Source organism: Diceros bicornis, chromosome 8, assembly GCF_020826845.1.
Source record: "Diceros bicornis minor isolate mBicDic1 chromosome 8, mDicBic1.mat.cur, whole genome shotgun sequence".
In the NCBI taxonomy this organism is placed as follows: Eukaryota; Metazoa; Chordata; class Mammalia; order Perissodactyla; family Rhinocerotidae; genus Diceros; species Diceros bicornis.
This window is the reverse complement of record NC_080747.1, coordinates 47,399,668-47,422,495: the sequence shown is the minus strand read 5'-3', so window position 1 is coordinate 47,422,495 and position 22,828 is coordinate 47,399,668.

The following is a 22,828-nucleotide window of genomic DNA, read 5'->3' as shown; positions in this document are numbered from 1 at the left end:
GAAACAAAACTAATGAAGTAGAAAAAAATTGGAGTAAATATTCAAGCTTTCTTCTTGAATGGCTCTGAGGGCAGAGGTTGGAAATCCAATCTTAAAAGCAAACCTGAAGGATTCCTACGGCCAGTCACTCTTCTACTCGTCTTCTTTCCCCCTGGGCATTTTCTCCACCTTGCAAACAACTCCCTACCACCTTCACATCCACCAAAATGAATCTAGATTTCACTTAATCCTGGACTCCTTTAGAGCTACCTTTTAATTTTTAATCTGTAAAATTGTTATGATCTAAACCTGTCTAAATACCAGAAATTCCCCCACTTTGACGAGTCTAAAAATCCTTGGGAAATTTTGTAAACAGCTCCTAATTTAGCTAAGATGACTTAGAATGTCAGTAATTGGGGCTCAAGAAAAAATTCTGCAGCATCCTTGATGTTTAGATACCTTTAAAGGTGACATCCACTGACACTGCTGAAGAGGTTTAGAAGGGCTGCCTGGACATCGAGTAAGGGGTTCCATCTCCTTTTAACAATGAAACTGGAAATTCAGCAAAATCTGCTGTTATCTCCTGCAGCTTGAAATCTGACCAGCTGTCACAAATCATTGTTTCTTTAGCCTGACAAGTAGTAAAACACCACGAGGAACCCTGTTTTGTAGCTCTCTGGCAAAACAATTATTAGAATAATGATATTTCATAGGGGACAATGTGTGTGAAAGCCTTTTGTAAACCATGTAGTGCTCTAGACATGTGAGTTGTTTTCATTACCCTTAATTGAAGTTGTCATGACATGTTTTCAGAACCGGGTGAGCAAGTCTTTATTTAACTCGTGTTTCCTTTTGCATTAGCTCAGAAAGTATGTCTCATGGATATTAACTGGGACATCTTTCTGGAAAGCTACCTCTTGTTTGCAATGTCTTTGTGGAAGATTTCTTAGGATTACATAGCTAGTTTCAGAATGTGGCATTTTATTTGGTAAATGAATTATTTGAGTGGGAAGGTCACTATGCAATGTATTATTGAAAACACTGAAGATTGATGCAGTTTGCTGCCTTTTCCTGAAAATAGTGATTCTTGAATATTTTAATATTAATTGAACCTGGAGTTTGTAGTGGAAAAAGTTCAGAAACTGAAAGAAAAGAGTTGGAATCTAATGAGGAAATGCTAGAAGGCATGCTCATTAGTGCCCATTGGAACCCACAAAAGTACAAGTGCCTGTTCTCTGTGTCAATACTGATTCACATAATCCAGCCTTGACTTACAAAAGGACAGAAAAACAGAATCTTCTGCCTAGTCAGTCTCATTTTACTTGTTATTTCTGTGTGTGGTTGTATGTGTGTGCATGCTTGTGTACTCAGAAGTAGTCATTTAGTATTTCAGTATATACATTGACATTTTTTGATGCAAAAAATCTGCTTATGGTGTATTAGCAGTTAAGATTTTTCCACTCAGCCCCTCAGTCCCCACTTATCAATCTCTTTTACTGTAAATCTCTGCTCCTTAAGCAGCTACTAATGAGATGTGATCCTCCAGCAGAAATAATACAGGCAGAGGGGGAGAAACCTTGCTCTATGTGATCCTCTCCAATTGACATCTGCTTAAGTAACTGAGCTCAGGGAATCTCTCCTGCCTGGTCAGCAGCAGAATGATCATCAGCCTATGTGATGAGCAGACTCCATAACATAAATTTCTAGAGAAAGTGATGTTGATCTATATAGCAGTTATACTCCAGGTATATGTATTAATGTATTTAATGTGATCTTATTTTTGTGCTAACTTTGAGAATACACACACATACATACACTTGCTCTTTTCTAGAATAGTTCTATGAAGATATTCCTTCTTCCTAAAATTATTCTGAAATGTTAAATTTGCATGTTGTGTTAGAAAGCAGAGTAAGTAGGGGAGCAAGCCAAGGCTTTTGTCCAGTATGAGATAATTTTCCCTCAAATATATATTTTCAAGGGTGCGTTGTACAGTTTGGTAAACTCACCTTACAGGTCTGTAAAGATTACATTGCTTTTCCAAGGGCCTGCCATGTGCTTTGACAATAGAGCACTCAAATGGAGGGACTTGGCCTTGTTGCAAACCAAGATTCTCCATTAACTCCTGTACTAGGCCGTATTTGCGCGTACAGACTATGTTCTGCAGCTGTTGCCTTGATCCATTCAGGCTGCTATAAGAGAACACCTAGATTGGGTGGCTTATGCACAGAAATGTATTCCTCACAATTCTGGAGGCTGGGAAGTCCAAGATCCAGACGCTGGCAGATTTGGTGTCTAGTAAGGGCCTGCTTCCTGGTTCACAGCTGTCTTTTCACCATGTCCTCACATGGCAGAAGGGTCGAGAGAGCTCTCTGGAGTCTCTTGTATAAGGACACTAATCTCATTCATTAGGGCTCTGCCATTAGGACCTAATCACCTCCCAAAAGCTTCCACCTCCAAATACCATCACATTGGGGATTAGGTTTCAACATATGAATTTTGGGGAGACACAAAAATTCAGTCTATAGCATCTATAAAAAGTACAAATTTCCAGCCGAAATTTAGACTATCAATACCTGCTCAATGATGCCATCAAGGAGCCAGTCTCCTCTCCTCCTGTTCCACTATCTTTAGTATGCCTGCTGTGCCTCCAGATATCATGCAGAAAGTTCAAGTATAGAGGAAGCAGAACTCTGCTTCATTGGCCAGGACATGGACACATGGCCATCAAGGAAGTAGTGAAATTGAGTTTTAGCTTTTACAACCTCTAATAGTGCATGGGGGCAAAGTTTTATCTTCCACAAGTCAAAATGCCTTTGTTCTCTTTCCTATTTTAGAGGCACTACTGCTCTAGAAAGGAAGCATTTGTCACTTAGTAGAAATGTCCCAGTAAAAGTAAAAACAATGATACTGAAAAATAGCATATATATCATAATTTCCTAATTTGACTTATATGTATAATTTAAGAAAATATAACATGTTTGAGGGACAAAAAGAAAGAAATGATCCAGAAGTGTTTATCATAGTGGAACACAGAGGATCTGTGTACAATCCAGGGCCATCTGTCCCTAAAGACCTATGATGCAGGAGTGCCATTCTGTGTCCTTTCCTAGGCAAAGCTCCAAATGCAGCCTAGAAACACTGAAGTACATGCAAGCCAACGAGAGTTTTATATTCATAAGAACCAGAGAACAAGACTCATTAATGTACTTACAAGATCTAAAAAGGAGCCAACGATGTGTCTCTTATTTCCCCACTGAGAAATCCATCAGCTTTCTTTGTTCAAGAGCTCAATTGCCAAAAACCTTTTCTGTCTATTCCTAAATGTTAGTTCCTCAGTAGTGACCAAAGAATAACAGTTGGAACCATTTTCCTAAAATATTTATCCTGTCAATTATTATTGTCAGAGGCTTCAGACATTTCTTTGCTCTGTGTTGCTTTTTAGTATAGTATATTTTCATAATAAGCTATATCTGAGAAGACTAATAAAGTTTAAGAACAAAGATTCTTGAAACTAGAATAAACTTCAAGATAATCTTTTCTAGCTTTCCTGTCTTCAGGCAGGCAAGTTTATACTGTACTCATTTTAAGGAAGTTATCCTAAATCCAGCATGACTTTAGTCAGTGGTTTATGGGAGAGAAGTTCAAAAAGGTGATGAGAGGAAGTGACAGTTCTCAGTTCAGGCAGCCAAATCAGCAAAGAACTAGCTACTGAGTGTCTAGGCAGGGCTTACAGAGGCAGAGATTTTGCGAATCCTCTCTAAAGAAGGATGTCACCTGTGAAAACTAACAACAGAGAAACTGGCACTGTGTGTTGCATGAATCATAAATGATTAGATGAAAGGAAGGAATGAGGGAAGGAAGGAAGGAAGGAAGAATGTAGGGGAACTCCAACCAGCAATAGAGTTCAAGAGCAGATATTCATTCCAAGTGCCAAGAACAAGCCATTGCTTAGTGTTTACATAACTGGAGTGCAGACAAGCAGCAATAAGACAAGGACCTAGTTCCTCAGACTAGTCATTTGTTCTTAGCCTGGGGCAATTTAAGACTCCTATTCAGAAGAGTGATAAAGAGACATGTTCCCTGTTCTAATTCAGGGCATCAGCGCTAACAAAGGAATTTCTGTCTTATTCCTGGGTTCCTACCTGGAAACAGGAACCAAAGAAACTGGTCCAATTTCCAAAACAAGAAAAATTTGCAGGAGCCATTTTATCTGAAAAGAGGATCCAAGGATGCTAGAAGTGGATACAAGGGTGAAAGACTATTGGAAACCCAATACTGATTCTGATGGTGAGGCCTAAATTGAGGATGAGTGGGTCAGAAGGCTTCGGGTTGGCCATAGCAACAAGTAGAAATGCTCAGAAAACAGGATTAGCTCAAATCAGTTATCAGTATACTTAACTTGACTCAAAGTCACCTGACTGACTTTTTCAAATTGTTTCTTTTGTCAGATTGTCCAACGCACAGTTTTAAAATTCAAGAAGTTTTACAGGTGTATGACAGCAACAAAAAGCAGCCCCTGCCCTACCCCTCTCCATTTCTGATACTTGCTTCGCAGAGGCAGTTGTTTTAAATATTTCTCCTAGCAATCATCTCCATATTTCTAAACAGAATGCTTATAGGATATGCTGTGAGTTTGCCACTTTAGTTTTACATATTATCAATTGACGTTCTACTAGAGAAGATGAGGTTGTAGCTTCCTAAACCTGACCAGCACTTCTCCTCACATGCATTTGACTTTTCTCCATCCTCCTAACACAGCTGCTTAGTAGGTTAGTTATTATCCCATGCATACATCATCCCTGTAATTATTGTGCACAACTGAGCTCTTTAGTGTACAAAAATTATATTTCCTTTCTCATGCAACTTTTATCTTTGTTGAAGTTAAAGCTAATTTTTCATTTGTTGAGTTTTCTGTGTTCCTATCATGAATTTACTCTTATACTCAGAAGTATAAATCTTCCCTCAATACATTTTGTAAAAGGTTTCATTTTCATTTTAGTTTCATTTCTTCTGGGCATCACTCTTTATTGGTGCCTTTTGTCCCCACTCCAGTAAGTCCTGGTTGTTTTCTGGGCCTCTCACCATCATATCCAGGATTCCCTTTACCTCCCTCCTAGGTTAAAACTCTAGTGTTCTCAACTCCACGCCTTCTTTTTTCTTGATTACCTCATCCATTTTGGTGAAATGTATCTTTCAATATGTTTTTGAGAAGAAAAGGATGGGAGGTAAATACTTTGAGACCTTGCATTACTAAAATTTTCTTTCTTCCATCCTTGATTGATAGGACAGCTGGATATAGAAGTCTAGTTAGGGAATTAATTTCCCTTAGAACTGCGAGGCATTACTCAACCGCCTTCTGGTTTCCAGGGTTGCTTTTGTGAAGCATAACACAGCTCAGATGCTTGCTATTTTGTGAGACCTGTTTCTCTGGAAGCTTTTGTGATTCTTTGAAGTTTGTGTTTTCAAATTTCACTATGATGTGCCTTGGTGAGGATTTTTCTTCATCCCCTGATATATTAGTTTGCTAGGGCTGTCATAACAAAATACCACAGACAGGGTGGTACAGTTTAAAATTTTTAGAAATTCAGGGATTTGAATATGAGGAGCAATTTAGATGCTAAAGCCTGTAGTAACCAATGGAAATATTGTTATGGAAAAGATGGAAATAATTACACTTTTGAGAATTTGTTTAAAATATCATAATAAATATTTAGACTAACATTTATGCAGAGATAAAATTTTTAATGCAAGAAATTAATAGAGAAACGTGTACATGTTTTCCTTATCATTTCTAGGAAAGTGAATCTACCATGATGGTTCTCAACCGTGTATGCACTTTCTTTTAAAACTAAAGCTATCTTCATTTTATAAGGCATTTTTTTTTTTACTTTCTATATCTGTGGCAATTTATTTCCTGTCCTTTAATAATGTTTGCATAATACCTGCTTAGCAGTGGGTCATCTATCTTAATTTCTTTGGCATTCTGTTTAGTTTTTATCAAAGTGACCTTAATCCTTTCTTACACAGATAGTATCTGATTCTTACCACCACAAAAATTGATAACCTCCAAATGAGCTTTTAAACGTGAATTAAAATAATTAACACATTTTCTGACTTATTATAATAATGCTTTTAAAATTTAGGGCTTTAAGAATGTATTTTTTAATTTTATGTAATATTTAACTTCAGTTTAATGAAGACTGTGGAATAACAGAAAAGTCTGAATGTAAAATAATATATAAAATTCTAAAAAATACACAAATGTTACATATTATGTGGCTATAACAATAATATATAGCTGACATTTATTGAAAAATTACTATGCACAAGACATATTACATGCATTCATTTATTTAATGAAAATTAATCAAACTATTTAATCTAATCTACCTATGTGATAGGTACCATTTCAATAAAGAGGAAATAAAGGCATAGAATGAATCAGTACACTGCCAGAGGTCATACAACTTTAATAGAATGGTCAGGATTTAAACCCAAAGTGTCTAAGTCAAGAGACTATGGTCTTAACCACTCTGCTCCTACCTGGCTGAAGAGATTTATAAATGCGTAAATGCATGGAACAAAACTGTTGAGAAGAAATACAGCCAAAAGCTGGCCCTATTTGTTTTAGATATTCTGTATTTTATATGTTTTTCTTTACCGAGTCTCTCATAATTTTGTAATAAGAACTAATATGATTTATCCCATTGATATATTAAAAATCTTATATCACCTGTTTATTTTCAGATATATGTGTAATACAATTATTTGCTTGAATATTTCTTCCTGTATATGCTTATCTTCAGGGATTTGCCTCAACTGCCTGTAGATATGGACTTTTAATTAATTAATTAATTAGGGTTTATTTATTTATCATTAGGATAACCATACCATTTTAATATTAATGGTGTCAGGCTATTAAAAATTATATAACTTGTTCTGTCTCATAATGACCAGTGTGGAAAGTTTACAACTGTATTTCCAATACTCTTTCATACTAAAAACCCAGTGTTCTTGGGCTGTCTTCTCATTTGTCATGGTATGGTAGAAAGGGAAGGAGTTTTGGGGGTCAACATATCTGAAGTTCAGTGTAAGAACTATATTTCCTAGCTCTATAATCTTCAGCAAGTTGCTTAAGTTCTCTGAGCTTCAACTTTTCTCAATTTTAAAACAAGAATAACACCTAACTCACAGTGTTGTGCAGAGACGAAATTAAATAGAATGGATAAAAGGCCCAGTGCAGGCTCCCAAGAAGTTGTATCTACTCCTGCCCCCCATCTCTCAATCTGACCACCACCACCACCAGCCAAGTCACATTCCTGGAACAAAAAGGCAGCCAGATTCTACTTGTCTGTTTTTAATTCTGTTCTGCCAACAATCTTGGCCAAGACAGTACAAAAATGCCCACATTTCAGAAGGCTCCACAAGATGGGATGGAGACGTGCAGAATTGCCCTAAGGGGTGCAGCGGTAGGGTAGGGTGTCTAAATATGCAAGTGTTATAGATGTTGTCTTGGCAGTTTTCCCATCCTGTTCCTAGGAGTAAATCTAGAACATAAAGTACGCTCAGAGGAAGTGGATAATTTGCTTGCTGCTGTTGCACTTTCTTCTTAAATTGGAAAGTGTTTAGCTTTACCCTTTAGAGGGATGTTTCTCTTCACCATAAGATCCTTGGCCTATGCTCTCTGAAACCTGTATGAATTACCTTCCCTTAAGCACAAGGCTTTATTTTTCTCCTCATTTTCTCAGTTGAATTAAATGTTCCATAATTACCATGAAACCGGTCTAGTATTTTAGAGGCTTTTCAAACCAGAATTAGAATGAGATTGAAACTCTTGGACTCTAAACCCTTAACTATATATCTGCTCTGATGGGAAACCATTGGTAGACCCAAACGTCTCCACCTGGTAAACTTGAAGGCTTCATATGCACAAAACTGGCCTATGTTTCCCCCAGCTTGAGATTCGACTGATGTGTAGACACATGTAAGATAAAGTCATAGAATCAAAAGTTTCCAGATCAGAAAAAACCTTCAGAAACCTCTAGTCTATGACTCTCGTTTTACAGAAAAAAAAATAATAATAAATTTAAGCAACTACTTCACAAAATCCCTTCCAATGTCTTACTTAAATAGGTTATTTAATTAAATAAATTATTGTGGCCTATGTACATCTGTTAAAATATTCAAAACATTTAACCACAGATCTTTGCTATTTCTCAATAACCTCATAATAATGATACAATATAACTTTGGTATCAAGTTGATAATATCTTATGAAATGATCATTCCTGCAATGCAATAGTCAATTTCCTATTGCATTTATTTATACGTAAAAATGCATAGATGTTAACATTTTAGAAAGCAAGAAGCATTGTCCGTGTGTCTTTTTTTTTTTTTTTTTTGCTGAGGAAGACGGCCCTGGGCTAACATCTGTGCCCATCTTCCTCCACTTTATATGGGACGCCGCCACAGCATGGCTTGCCAAGCAGTGTGTCGGTACGCGCCCGGGATCCGAACCAGCGAACCCCAGGCCGCCGCAGCGGAGCGCGCGCACTTAACCGCTTGCGCCACCGGGCCGGCCCCTGTCCGTGTGTCTTTTTAAGTGTTTTAAATAAAGTACGATGAAATTGTAGACATTTTGGAACTGAATTAAATTATATAATGATGATTTGACGTATTCAGTTAATCTGTAATCATAGAGTCTGTAGGACTATTGAGCATAGCACTTAATATTATAGAATAAGATTAAAAATGTTACATGTCAAATTCTGAGGCCAAATTAATAAGAATTGCTGAATCCAAATGTTAATACATGGTGTCTTTAAAGTTTAAAACAAGAACTTAACCCTCTATATCTAAAAAATTAATTTAAAAAATTAGTGGTGTATGATAATTATCCAAATTAAGCAGAATATAGCTTCAGGAATTTCTTGGCTTAGTATGCAGATTGAGTCTTACAAATCCTAGTTTGAGGACTGTCTCACAAGTCTAGATTTTATCTATTATTTATGTTAGAGCTTTTTAATTCATGCTGACATTTAGTTCACTGTTTTTTAAGTTTTAGAAATAATTTTGTGGACAACATTTTCTGTTAATCTCAAAGCTTAAATCTGTCCAGTTTGATCAATGTGCCAAATAAAGCATTCTCTTGACCAAAACCATAATTTTTTGAAATTTGTTTTTTCCAAATATACACCTTATCACAATGTTTGTACTTTTTAAACTTCTTACTCTCCTAAACCTTTCCCGTGTCCTTATTTGAAACACTTCTTTACAACTAAGGAATATTGCAGCAATACCAGAGTATCTGTAGACTAAGCTAAAGACTGGTGAGTAATAGTCTTAAGAAAATTACTAAGAATTATGATGTATTCAGGAGATAAATTTCAGTTCTACAACAAAGATTTTCAATTCCTTATATTGCTAAAATCCTTTAAACTTCAGTTAACATATTGATGAATGTTGGATAAAATATACTTTCTCCTATTTACTGTCATTTTCTCTGTAAATAAATTCACTTTGATTTACACATTTCAAAATTTTGCTTAACTAGTGGAAGTTGTTACCTGCAGTTTTGGTATTTAAATAATAGAGTGAACAACATCACTCAATCAAAAAATATCCATTTTTGCATTATCACATTTTTACCTTCTTAATGAAAAGATACTTATCGTAACATTAAGAAACAGAATAGTATCTAAGTGTTGAGGGTACAGTATCAAGAGTTGCCTATGTATCCAGAAATAAAATGTTTCTCAGTAATATCAACATAGAACAGAAGGAAGGAAGAAAGGAGGATTTATTGTTGGATGTACCAAAGAGCACTTTAGTTCAAGAAATTCTAAGATAAAGAAAATGTAAACCTGTTGTAAGACAGAATATGTTCATTACGATGAATTTGTTGTTACATTTCCTCTCCTAAGTAGTGAATGTTAATCAAAGCACTAACAATTTAGTGTAGTGACTCTTTTTTTGGAGTTAGCGATGAAGGTTAAGTAACGCAGTCTAGCAAATGCAAGAAGAGAGAGAGGAATACTGAGCTTTAGAAGGCCAAGTTCCTTACTTTTATTAAAATAAATGGCTTGTTTGAGACTCTTTTCTTTTTGTGAGCCTGCCAGAGGATATGTCCACTGCATCTTGATTATGGAGATTTTATTTGTATGGCAACTATTAAAAATCAATAACATGTAGCAACTTACTTTTTAATGTACTTTTGCTTTTGATTGAATTTTGCTCTGTATGGAGATGGATGGTGATTGGCTTACCAGCTTAACTTTGCTCAGGAATCCTGCTCCCATTTGTGAAACTTAAGTCAGTCTCCACTTATTTTCCCTGTCCTCACACTCTCAGGATTTTACAATAACAATACTTCTTGGTATATTTGTGTTCTTTTTAAAAAACTGGAAAAAAAAAAAAAAGATTCCTCAGCCGGATACATCATCAGTCAAAACCTTCCCAGCTGAGCTCCATCATTTTGTTCTCAAGGAGCCATCAATAGACGTACGTCACTTCAAACCTCCTCTCTACTGTGGCTGTGTCAGAATAATACAGACAAAAGCATAGGTTCGAAATTGATGTTTTACCTCTTTATTTCTCATGTAGAAATATTCAGATCTCCCTATATCTTGAATTGTCTTATGCCTCATGAGTTTTTGTAACCACAGCAATGCTTGTAAGATTATCCTTTTAACCTAATATTTGAAAAAAGAATAACACGTTATAACTTATCTATATCCTCAGTTTTTCTCTGCCCTTTCCCTGGGCTGTCCTCTCACCATGATTGCCAAAATGGTTGTGAGCTAGAGGAACAAAAAATATTGATATGTGGACAGAGCTAATTAGCTTTAGAACCCTAGTAAACCTCCTTATGCGAGAGCCATAATTGTAAATACAAGCCTACTTCAAACCACTCTCTCATTTGAGAGCAATCATAACGAGTACCATCTGCCAAAGGGGAGAGAGAAGGCTGCTCCACGCAGTTGGCTTGTAGAATGAGCTGCAACTTGCATCATTGTGTTCTAGCTCTTTGTTTCAAGAAAGTATGTTTGATTTGACAATGAGCTCTTATGTTTTCTTTTAAATATTGTTTACATGGAAGTTAAACATCAAATAAACAACAGGCATTGATGTTAAGAAATTCAGAGCTGATTTTCTTTACATTCCTCTTTCATCTAGCAGAGGATTATACTCTATTGTTCCTATTTGCATTCAAATTGTTTGCATATGTTGTAATTAAAATCTTTGAAGTTTAGCGATTGCCGATATGTGTAGAACAAAGTATTATCTTTAATCAATATGTGCTGTACAGATAAACAATATGTATATAAAACGCTGTCAGGCACTGTTGGTGTATACTAAAATTATTGGTTACACTTTTCTATTATTAAGGGCCTTATTATCTAGGTTTCCGCATAGGATATATACATAATAATGACAGCTAACATTTTTGGTATGTATCACAATTCAGGTAGCTGCTCATTTAGATACATTGTTTTTTTGTAATCACACAGTAACATTTAATTGCAAATTAAGACAAGATATGATTCAATGGCCACATATGATTCCAAAACAGGTTCTGCTATTGTTGAGAGAATGGAAAGTATAATGATGATCCAAGTGATCAAGGAAGACATCAAAGAAGAGGGTACATAAGATTGTTACTGATAGATAGGTAGGAATAAATTATTAAGGAGAGAGAAAAAATAGGGAAGCCAGATGGGAATTCATTTAGCAAAAGAAGATTATGAATTTGCGTTAGGACACGGCCAGTTTCAGAAGGTACTGGTTATTAAAAGTAGAAAGAAATGTCCAGTTGAAGAGATGGAACTAACACTCAAGTGCCAATTTGGACAAGAGAGTAATCAGTCACAATGAGCCTGTGCTAATTGTGATTTGAGAGTGGAAGAGATCCGTTGGTTTAAAGTCAAGGCTGTGGTTGAAGTGGGGATGTAAGCCCTCTGGGTACCTCATCGTTGTATCAACCAGAGCACTTCTGAAGGGTCTATTTTATTTGTTTATGATTTTGGGTAATGTTCCCATTGAAGAAAGTATTTCATGTTTAGAAAAATTATTTGGAGTAAGTAATATTGAGTGTTAGAGAATTCTAACAAAGTCTGGATAAGGCTGAAATAGGATGAAGAATTAACAAAACAGAAGGAGAAATCAGAGATAGAGAAAAAAAAGCAGATGGTGAGAATTACAGATAACTAAGAAAAGCAGAGTTTTGAAAAGGAGAGTGGTAACTACTAAAGGATGCTGTAATTGCCAGTAGAATGAGTCTGTTAGTTGCCCGCTAGTAACCTTTGTGATTACCTTTTCTGAAGAGAGTAAGAACAGAAGTCAAATTGAGGTAAGCTAAGAATAAAATGAAGGAGGAAATGAAGGATGATAGACTTGCAAACATAGTGGGAAATTTTGTCAATAAAAAAGAGAAAAGAAATAAAATGGTAGTCAGAAGGACCAGTGGAATCAACTAAATCAATCAACAATAGATAATGGTTATTGCTCAAACACTGAGTATGGGCATTCTATTAGATTAACATTGCCCAGTAGAACATTCTGCAATGATGGGAATGTTCTGTATCTGCACTCACCAATAAAGTAGCCACTAGCTGTATGTGCTTAGTGAGCATTTGAAATATAGCTAGTGCAACTAAGGAAATGAATTTTTAATTTTACTTAATTTTAACTAGTTTAATTTTAAATTACATAGCCACATGTGGCTAATAGCTACTATATTGGATAGCTATAGATATTACTAATATAAGCAGGAGAATAAAATATAAGCTTTTGTAATTGACATATAATTAATATACAATAAAATGCATAAATCTTAAGTGAGTAATTTAATGAGTTTTGAGAATTGACTATTCCCATAAACTACCACCCAAAACAAGATATAAAATTTTCCATCAATCCAAAACATTCCTTCATGTCCATTTCAAATCAATTCCCCTATCACTTCTGAGAGCAGCCACTTGCTGATTTTTCATACAAACAGATTCTTACAGTATTTTCTTTTTTCTGTCTGGTTTCTTTCAAGTAACAAAGTATTTGATGTTCATGTATTTTATTGTATGTGTGAATTCCATTATATGGATAGACTATAATTTGTTTATCCACTTTCCAGTTGATGGACATTTGTGTTGTTTCCAGTTTGGGACTACTATATGTCTACTGTTTATAACCTGGAGAGGAAAAGTCAGCCATGACCATTTCTGCTGCAAGTTGCAGGATACCCCAAATGACCTGGCTGATGTGACTGAAATATCTAGGGGAAGATTTGGCCTCAGATGCAACTTGATGTCGGTTCTCACACAGTACCATTAAGATCTAATTTCTTTCTGTCCATCTTAGCTCTTCTTCCTATCCTACTCAAGGTCTAGCTTCATGGTGGCAAAATAGCTGCAGCCTCTTCAGTCTCACATCCTTCTAAACATAACTCCATCAGATAACATATAAATAATATAAGTATAATTCTATCAGAGATAATTGGTTAACAGCTTTTATGAAAGCCAAATCTATCTCCAAAATGTGGTTAAAAAAATCTAGATTGCATGGGCATGATGTGGTGGATAATTTGATTGCCAACAGAGTATTGCTTTTTGAAAAAAAATTGTGGGGAAGAGAGGAACATAGTTTAAGATAAATAACCCTGTGGTTAAGATTCTGGGCTTTAGACTAAGACAAATTGTAAATATCAGCATTATCACCTATCAGATAGATAATATTGGTCAAGTTATTTTGTTCCTCTAGGCTATTTATTTATGTTTTAAATGGGAATAATTTACAATACTGTTAGGTTGTTGTGAATATGAAATGAGATAATGTATGCAGGGGTCAGCACAGTGCCTGGCACAAAAAATATTAATAAATGAATTATCATTGTTATCAAATATGCTCAGTGAGTTCTTATGTAAATGCAGAAGTTGAGATCATGAAGAATTTTTATTTTATTTTTGAAAACTCAAGATGTCTGGAGCTAACTGGTTTTTTTAAGCTCATACACTAGTAAGTTGCTAAACCAGAGCTAAAACCATTCCCCATTTTTTCTTTCCACTACATAAGCATTCTTTCAAGTCTTGGCCTATAACATTTACCTACTCTTTTCCTATGAGACATAAAAAGGCATCTTATTTCCAAATAGGTGAACGGAGTTACCTCTCCCTGAGTGATCCTGACCCTCACAGGACATAGTGTTAGTAATCAGGAAACAGTCCAGTCTTGGGTAAACAACTGGAATACTCGGCCACTGCTATCTCTTTCAATTGTTTTATCTGCTCCCCTCTTCCGTCTCCCCACCTCTTTTATGCCTCTATTAATTCTCAGTTCTCTATATGGAACATTCCTAATGGGGATTCTAATTTATGCTCACTCTTCAGCTTGCCCAAGAGTCTACTATGCAGCCAGGAAGGTCTTCCTGAGACGTGCAAGATTTCAGTAAACACCAAGGACGTCTGTACCACTGAGGAGCTCGCCAACTCTGTCCAGAGGTTACTATTTCAGCATTCCCTTTCTCCTCACTACCATCTTCTCCATTCCCATCCCCTCCCACAGCTAAAACAGGGTGCGTGACCCTGTGTCAATGCATTCCTAAAGCTTGTTGTCAAGGGGAATGTCAAGGAGAACCTAAGGTAAGAACAGACTACAGAGGAGAAATATGAGTAATTGCCGCGACTCGAATACACTGACCTCAATTTCTGCCTTTCCTTGGGCTGCCCCATCTGATACCTGGCTTTTATTCTACCGGGAGTTGCCTTAAACTGAAGAAACAGAAAGCAGTATAAAAGATTCGTTTTAACGCCTAGCAAGAATTACTGTCCTGGTGGCAATGGGCAGTCTGTCTTCTCGAAGTGCTGTGTCAGAGGTTTCCTGAAGGGTAAAGAGTCCTCCCACCCAGCTGAGAAGAAGGGCAGCATCTGAAAGAACTTGAGCAGACAACACAGAATTCTTGAAATGTGAAGAGAATGTGGGGAAAGAAAATGTGGGCATGGAGGGAAGTAGCATCAGAAGGAGAATGAAAGATAAAGTGCTAACAGATGAGTTTGAAGAAAATCAGGTAAGAGAGAAAAGACATGGCAAAAAAAGGGGGGAGAAAAACAGGACACCTGAAAGCAGAGGACAAAACTGAGTTGGAAATCTAGAAAAGCCAGATCTATGTACAGTGGTAACAATGGGAAGTGGTGATACTTGCAGCAGAAATCTGTTTGATCCTGCAATGTGCCCTATAACATTAAGTGAGAGATCATCAATCAAGACCAAAGGTGTAAAATAAATGGATTGAGGTATAGAGCTACCATACCAGACTAGCAAATTGGAATTCTCTGGTAAGGAGGCAATGGAAATCCAGTTTATATTTTTAACGTTTACCTATAAGTATCTGTAATTAGTTCATGATTTTAATTTAACTGATTGATAAATATGGTTATAATTTTGCTCATATGGTGCTAATTGAGTTATTTTTAAATAGGCCTTTGATTTTGAGGTATGAATTTGAGACTCCTAACTAGGACTGTTGGAAATTGAAATACTTGAATCTGTTCACCCTGTTCTGACACTTTGATCATTGTATCAATAAGACAGAAATATAAAGGACAAATTATTATCTTAATTTCTACACAGACTATTATTGATGTATTATGGAAGATAATTAGATTGATTCTATTCTGAGAAGCAAAGTCAGCTATTTTTACACTACTACCAATATAATTTGGATACACTCTCCAAAAAAAAAGTTTGTAGCAAGGTGGGATAGCATCACTGGGCAATATTATTTTCAGCTTTCCTCTATGTAAAAAAGAGTTATGCACTGTTTTTAAGTATTCGACACATATCTTAGGTAAAACTAGTTATGTGTTTTGGGAATAAAATAATTTACCAATATTACTGTTTACGTTAGATGTATGCAACTATTCTTTGGGTATCTGGTACGCTGATAAAATGTGATCTCAATATTTTAATGTCTACCATTTTTTGCTCTGAATTTTTCTATGAAAAATTGCAACATATTCGTTCCTCCCCATTTTGATGTCTTTCATTTGATTTTTGAGTGATTTCTGTATGTCTTTTTTTTGGATGATATTTTAATGCCTAAAGATAGATTAATACATTTTCCAAAGTGGGTTTTCAATCAACCTCAGTTTAAATTTTTACTTAAAATCATTTACATGAGATCTCTATCTACAGGATCATGTTTCTATTTACCAAATGTTGATTTAGTTTTATTTCTCCTTGCTATCTTCTAAGTTATCTGTGAGTCTGATCAGCTGATTCCTTGCCTTATTGTTAAAGAGCTTTTCCATACTTCTTATCCAATCATGGAAATTTTCTAAACAAAACCAGAAAACTTTGATGAATCATGGTGTGTATTTCATACACACATTTCACAACAGCCTCTTATTTTGGGGGGGGCCTCTGGTTAGGCTGTTTGGAGTATTTCACTTGGAGTCATCATAATGAAAATCAAGCCACCCAATCTTCTTTAATAAAAGATCCACGTTGTAGGGAAAAAGACAAAAAGGACTGGTCGAACTGTTAGAAATTATTTTTAGTGAATTATAAAATTGTTTTCTACATATTTCAAAATAGAGGAAAGGTGAATGAATATAAAAATTTCTGTTTAAAACACACAGAAGTTTTTTTTTTCCTTTTCTGGTGAAAAAAATAGTAGTACTTGGGGCCAGCCCTGTGGCGTAGCGGTTGGGTGCGCGTGCTCCACTGCAGGGCCCAGGGTTCGGATCCCCGGCATGCACTGACACATTGCTTGTCAAGCCATGCTGTGGCAGCATCCCATATAAATTAGAGGAGGATGGGCACAGATGTTAGCCCAGGGCCAATCTTCCTCAGCAAAAAGAGGAGGATTGGTGACAGATGTTAGCTCAGGGCTGATCTTCCTCACACACACACACACACACACACACACACACACAAATTAGTAGTACTTGACATCTATTAGCTGACGAGTATTAAAAATCATCCATGTAAAATAGTTCTGGGTTTTATGTTTTATTTTCTACCAAGTTTTCATTATTGCTTGCTTAAAATAAGTGCTGCATAATAGCCATTGCTTCAGAATTGAGGAACTGCTCTAAATCTCCATACTCTGTTTTGGGTCCTGAAGCTATATGAACTTGTTAAGATTTTTCTTTTGTTTCATAAATGTTTCTTTTGGGAATTCGATGATACATAGGTAATGCTTAATGTGTAAGTACTCTGCACCAATAAATAACATATTCAGTTTACATGGCAAACCACAAAATGCTACATTATTTCCATGGTTGACATATTAAGCTTTCCTGTCCTAGCATTGGGAAAATTGTTACCAGATTTGCATAGCTGGGTGTCAGGAAGATCTTTTCCCTAAGGTTCTCTAGCCACATAGAAATCCTTCTCATTGTTCTTGAAACAGAAGGCTTTATTGATTTTCGGGAACCTAAATGCCTTCCATCTAGTAAATGACCTCAACAGGTTATCCTTCAACTTTCTCTGTTCCTACTTTGTTCATCTCAATGTGACTATTCACATTCATCTTTTTCCTTTTTTGTCTATTTTCTATTGATTTCTCCCAACATCTTGTGACTTCCAGGACCTGGTGCCATCTCCTTTCCTTCTCAGTTATAATAGCCTGTGCCCTTCCATAGGACCTGCTACACTCTCATAAATCAAATCTTATTTTCTTTAGGTCTATGCACAAGTGCTATGACAACATTTTTATGTCCAGTGTAGTTTCATAAAATACTTTGAGGGGTTGGCCCGGTGGCATAGCAGTTAAGGTCACCCACTCCGCTTCAGTGGCCTAGGGTTTGCAGGTTCGGATCCTGGGCTCAGACCTACGCACCGCTTATCAAGCCATGCTGTGGCAGCATCCTATATAAAGTAGAGGAAGATGGGCACGGCTGTTAGCCCAAGGCCAATCTTTCTCAGCAAAAAAGAGGAGGATTGGCAACAGAGGTTAGCTTAGGGCTAATCTTCCTCACCAAGAAAAAAAAAATACTTTGATATCAACTATAATCTCTCGATTGGTTTTCATGGTTCTATGAGATAACAGTGTTATATTGTCTCCGTTTTTTAGAGGAGAAAATGGAGGCTTAGAGAATTTATGTCATTTGACCAAAATCACTGAGCTGATATGCAATGAATGGGGGCTTTATGCTAACTATAAGCCAAAGACTTTTATACTACATCAGGCCAATATGCTGACCAGAAATTATTCTTGAATGTTCCTGATATCAGTATTTAGGGATATTATCTCTGAGTTTCCATGAATCTGTGATTGAAGCAAGTACATTATCAGAATGTGCTGCCATCTATGAAATTTTATGATCCAAGGCAAAGGTTGAGGAGGACATTTATTCCACTTAAGTCAGGCGATATTTATTAAGTAACTTCTCTGGTTGGTGTTGTGAGGAACTGAAAATAAGTAAAACACTGACCTCATAGAGTTACAAAGTGGAGAGAACTGGGACAGTGCCCATAAATGTGGTGTTACACTCTCCAAGTACACGATCAATGGTTAAATGAGTGAAAAAGACAAGAAGTGCCTGAGAAACAATTGTGGGTACAATTTATTGAACTCTTGCTATGTCTATATACAAGGAACAGTGTGCATAACACATACGCAAACACACACATATGTACACACACCTATATACATGCAGAGTTAAACCAGTCTTTACAAAACTACTTGAGTTAGATATTTTGTCCCATTATAATGGCTAAGGAATTGAAAATATAAAAATTAAGAAATGTGTTCAAGGTCACAAGTTGGTAAGAGACAGAATCAACATTTGGATCCAGTTCTGTCTGTTTAACCAAAGCCCACCATGTTTTAATGCCCCAATAAGGGGGGAGATTACCATAGAAAACCTTCCTGAAATGACTGAATGCATGTTGGGCTTTTAAGCATTAGTAAGATTTGTATATGTGAAGAGATGGGGGAGAAATTATTAAGAAAGATTCCCTTGCCAACAGGTAGGGGAATTGAAAGAAAAAGGACATTTTAGACTGAGATGAATTGGACGTTGTACTGTAAAGAATTATTAGGAACCATTTAATTTGAAGGTTTGTCTGAAATGGGAGATAGAGGTCAATATTTGAAAGTTTGAAAATTTCCTTATTAAGGGTCAGATTATAGCAGTGATGGACATGCCTTTCACCTTGCAGAATATATTCCTCTGGATGGAAGAAAGAGGAACTGGTGAGGAAGATAAAGACCAATGACTTAAGCAAAAATAAGAATGTATTATTTTCATAGAAGAAAGACGGTTTATAAATTATAGAAAATATAACACTAAAGAATCACTTTTAAGGACTTTGGAAAATGAAAAGACTTGCATATTATATTTTTTTATTTTGTCTTTTGGTTCAAAGAGATTTTGTTGTGGTTTTTGTTTGCTTCTCAAGCACATATTTTCCCTCTATAAACTGTAGCCTTCGAAAGAAAGCTCAGATTTCTGTTCAAGAGTTCTTTCAAGAGTTTTCTCTAGTGTTCTTACAAAAAAATACTTTGTCATTTAAGAAATATTGAAAAAGCAACGGAATAGATCTTTTACAAAAACAAATTTTCTAAAACAGTTTGTTATGAAAATGTAATCTACTTTTTCTTTATACAAGAGATTGCAAAAAATGGGTGCAATTTCTAAACTCTCAGGAATGGGACAATATAAAATTATGATACCTTGGATGAACTGCACAGATATCATTAATTATGGTAATCTATGTTAGCTAGCAGAACCAACCTACTTAAAGCGTTTAAAGCATTATTGCCTAAAACAAGTCTTATTGTTTTGAGTTGCTGTAATTTTCACGTACAATGACTTACATTATGCTGAGAATATACTCCAAGTTTACAAAGAAGTAGGTGATAATCACAAAATTGATTTGGACGCTATGTTTCCTTAAGGAATTTAAAGATGATAGTTCTAAAATACACATCGATTTTCATAGTATTAGAGATATAAGTTGAACTGTGTGATTTGAAGTCTGGCAAAATATTTATAAGGCCAAATTGTCTTCTTGGAAATTGGTATGCACATTTCACATTGCTTTATGTACTGTCATTGTCTTTGACTCCAGTTCCCTTAAAAATTATAAAGAATGCTGCCTTAGGCTCGGCAGTATAAATCATAAAAGAGTCCCATTCTGTTGATAGTTTCTACCTAGAGGAATTTGGTACTTTTAGGTTACATATATTCTTTAAATTTCATGTTGCATTCAGTAACAGTTTTTATCCTCTGTTTCAAGGACTTCCTTTCAGAATTGTTTAAAAACCTGAGAAGACAAACCAAAGATATATCTCTCTACCATTCAGATATACCACAGTAATGGCAAAGTTGCAGAAGAATGGGCAATGAGGAATCACCAGGCAGTCCAAAATTGGTATGTTATTGGCTTAAAATGCAGACACCTTGGTATACCAACTTGATATAATACATAAAATACAGGCAGTTTTTAGTAGAAGTCTGTCTTTATTTAGTAGAACTATGTCTCTTCCTTAAATCACACGATCATTGTGTGAATCAAACGTGCAATCAAAAATCAAGAGTAGAAGACCAGCATCTATTTTTAGATCAGAAAAAGTTATTTGCAAATTATAGCCCAGAAGCATGGACTATGTTTGGTGAATGTATTGCTCAAAGTTGGGGTGAACTTAAGGACTTAAAACCTTCTGAGAGGTCACTTTGGATAACCAAGCCTACATATACATGGGTGATGAAAATTGGGAAACTGAAGTGACTACAGAGAAACATTTCTGCAATTATAGGAACGGCAAGGGGTAGATGGAAGGTTGTGGTGTACCTGACGGTTTCCTCCAGGAAAATCCACAGACAAAATAAATATCGCCCCCCACAACCCAACTTGCTGAATATGTTGAGAGTACATACTAATAACTGAACAGACTTATGGAAACATGTTATCATAAGTAAATATGGGAATCCTTCTATATGGAAAATATCACAGTCAGGCCAAGCCAAGACACACAGAGATCTACGTGCAGCAAATGAGTAGTAGAATTATAAAGATCAGAAAGAAAAGTGACTATTAAGGTAACGAAGCTTAAGACCATATGACCAATAATACTGTCCATTTTGAGAGTCCAAATTGAGACCACTGTTCTCACTATTTTCAGTGGTTTTATTAATCTGATAATAAGTATGTGGAATATCAGAGGATTATGAGAAATACAAATTTTCTGTTTTTGTTTACACTCTCATTAGCCAGTAAATTCTGCAATGACTTAAATCTTATTCACCTTCATATTCCAGGGTATAGAAAAGTGTGTGTTACAATATATGTGCTAATTAAATATTTGGCACTGAATGAATGACCCCCTTGGGATTAGAGAACAAAGAAGCACATGGAATCTTTAGAGTATATAACAGGTACATCACAAAATGGGGACCATGATGGAACTGAGTCCAATATAGGATAATGTGGTAAAGGCATTTTCAGAGGACAAGAGAAGAAAATTCAGTGATTCTTAACCTTTTAGGGTCATGAATGTTTTGAAAGTCTGAAGATATTTGTTTTCAATTTAGGAGAATTAAGGACCATTTAAAGCCTTCTTTGATCCCATGAGCGTTTTGTCTTTCTTTTTAGTACAGGATAATCAGATTTATCCAGTCTGTCTTGGACAGTCATGGTTTACTCCTGTGTCCCTTGATTTTGCTCTTTAAAGTGTCACCCTCTGCCTAACAAAGGAAATCATCAACAAAATGGAAAGGTAACGTACTGAATGGGAAAAAATATTTGCAACTCATATATCTGACAAGGGGTTAATATGCAAAATACACAAGGAACTCATACAACTTAATAGCAAAAAAAAAAAAAAAAAAAATCCTATTAAAAATGGGCAAAGGACTTGAATAGAGATTTTTCCAAAAAGACATACAAATGGTCAACAGGTACATGAAAAGGTGCTCAATGTCACTAATCATCAAGGAAATGCAAATCAAAACCACAATGAGATATCACCTCACACCTGTTAGAATGGCTATTATCAAAAAGACAAGCAATAACAAGTGTTAGAGAGGATATGGAGAATAGGGAACACTTGTGCACTGTTAGTGGGAATGTAAATTGGTGCAATCACTATGGAAAACAGTATGGAGCGTCCTCAAAAGGTTAAAAATAGAACTACCATAAGATCCAGCAATTCATTTGTGGGTATTTATCTGAAGAAAATGAAAACACTAACTCGAAAAGATGTATGCACTTCCATATTCATTGCAGCATTATTTACAGTAGCCAAGACATGAAAACATCCTAAGTATTCATTAACGGATGAATGGCTAAAGAAAGTGTGGTGTGTATATACAATGGAATATTACTCAGCCATAAAAACAAGGAAATCTTGCCATTTGCAACAATGTAGATGGACCTTGAGTGCATTATGCTAAGTGAAATAAGTCAGACTGAGAAAAACAAATACTGTTTGATCTCACTTGTATGTGAAATCTGGGAAAAAAAAACCCTGAAAAACAAAAAACTTAGCTCATAGATACAGAGAACAGATTGGTGGTTGCCAGAGGGAGGGGTGGACGGTGAGTGAAATGGGTGAAGGGGATCAAAAGGTAGAAACTTCCAGTTATAATATAAATAAGTCTTGGGGATGTAATGTACAGCATGATGACTATAGTTAATAATACTGTATTGCATATTTGAAACTTGCTAAGAGAGTAGGTCTTAAAAGTTCTCGTCGCAATAAAAAAATTTGTTATCTATGTATGGTGAGGGATATTAACTAGATTTATTGTGTTAATAATTTTGTAAAATATACAAATATCGACTCACTATGTTGTACACCTGAAACTAATGTTATATGTGAACTACATCTCCATAAAAAAACCAC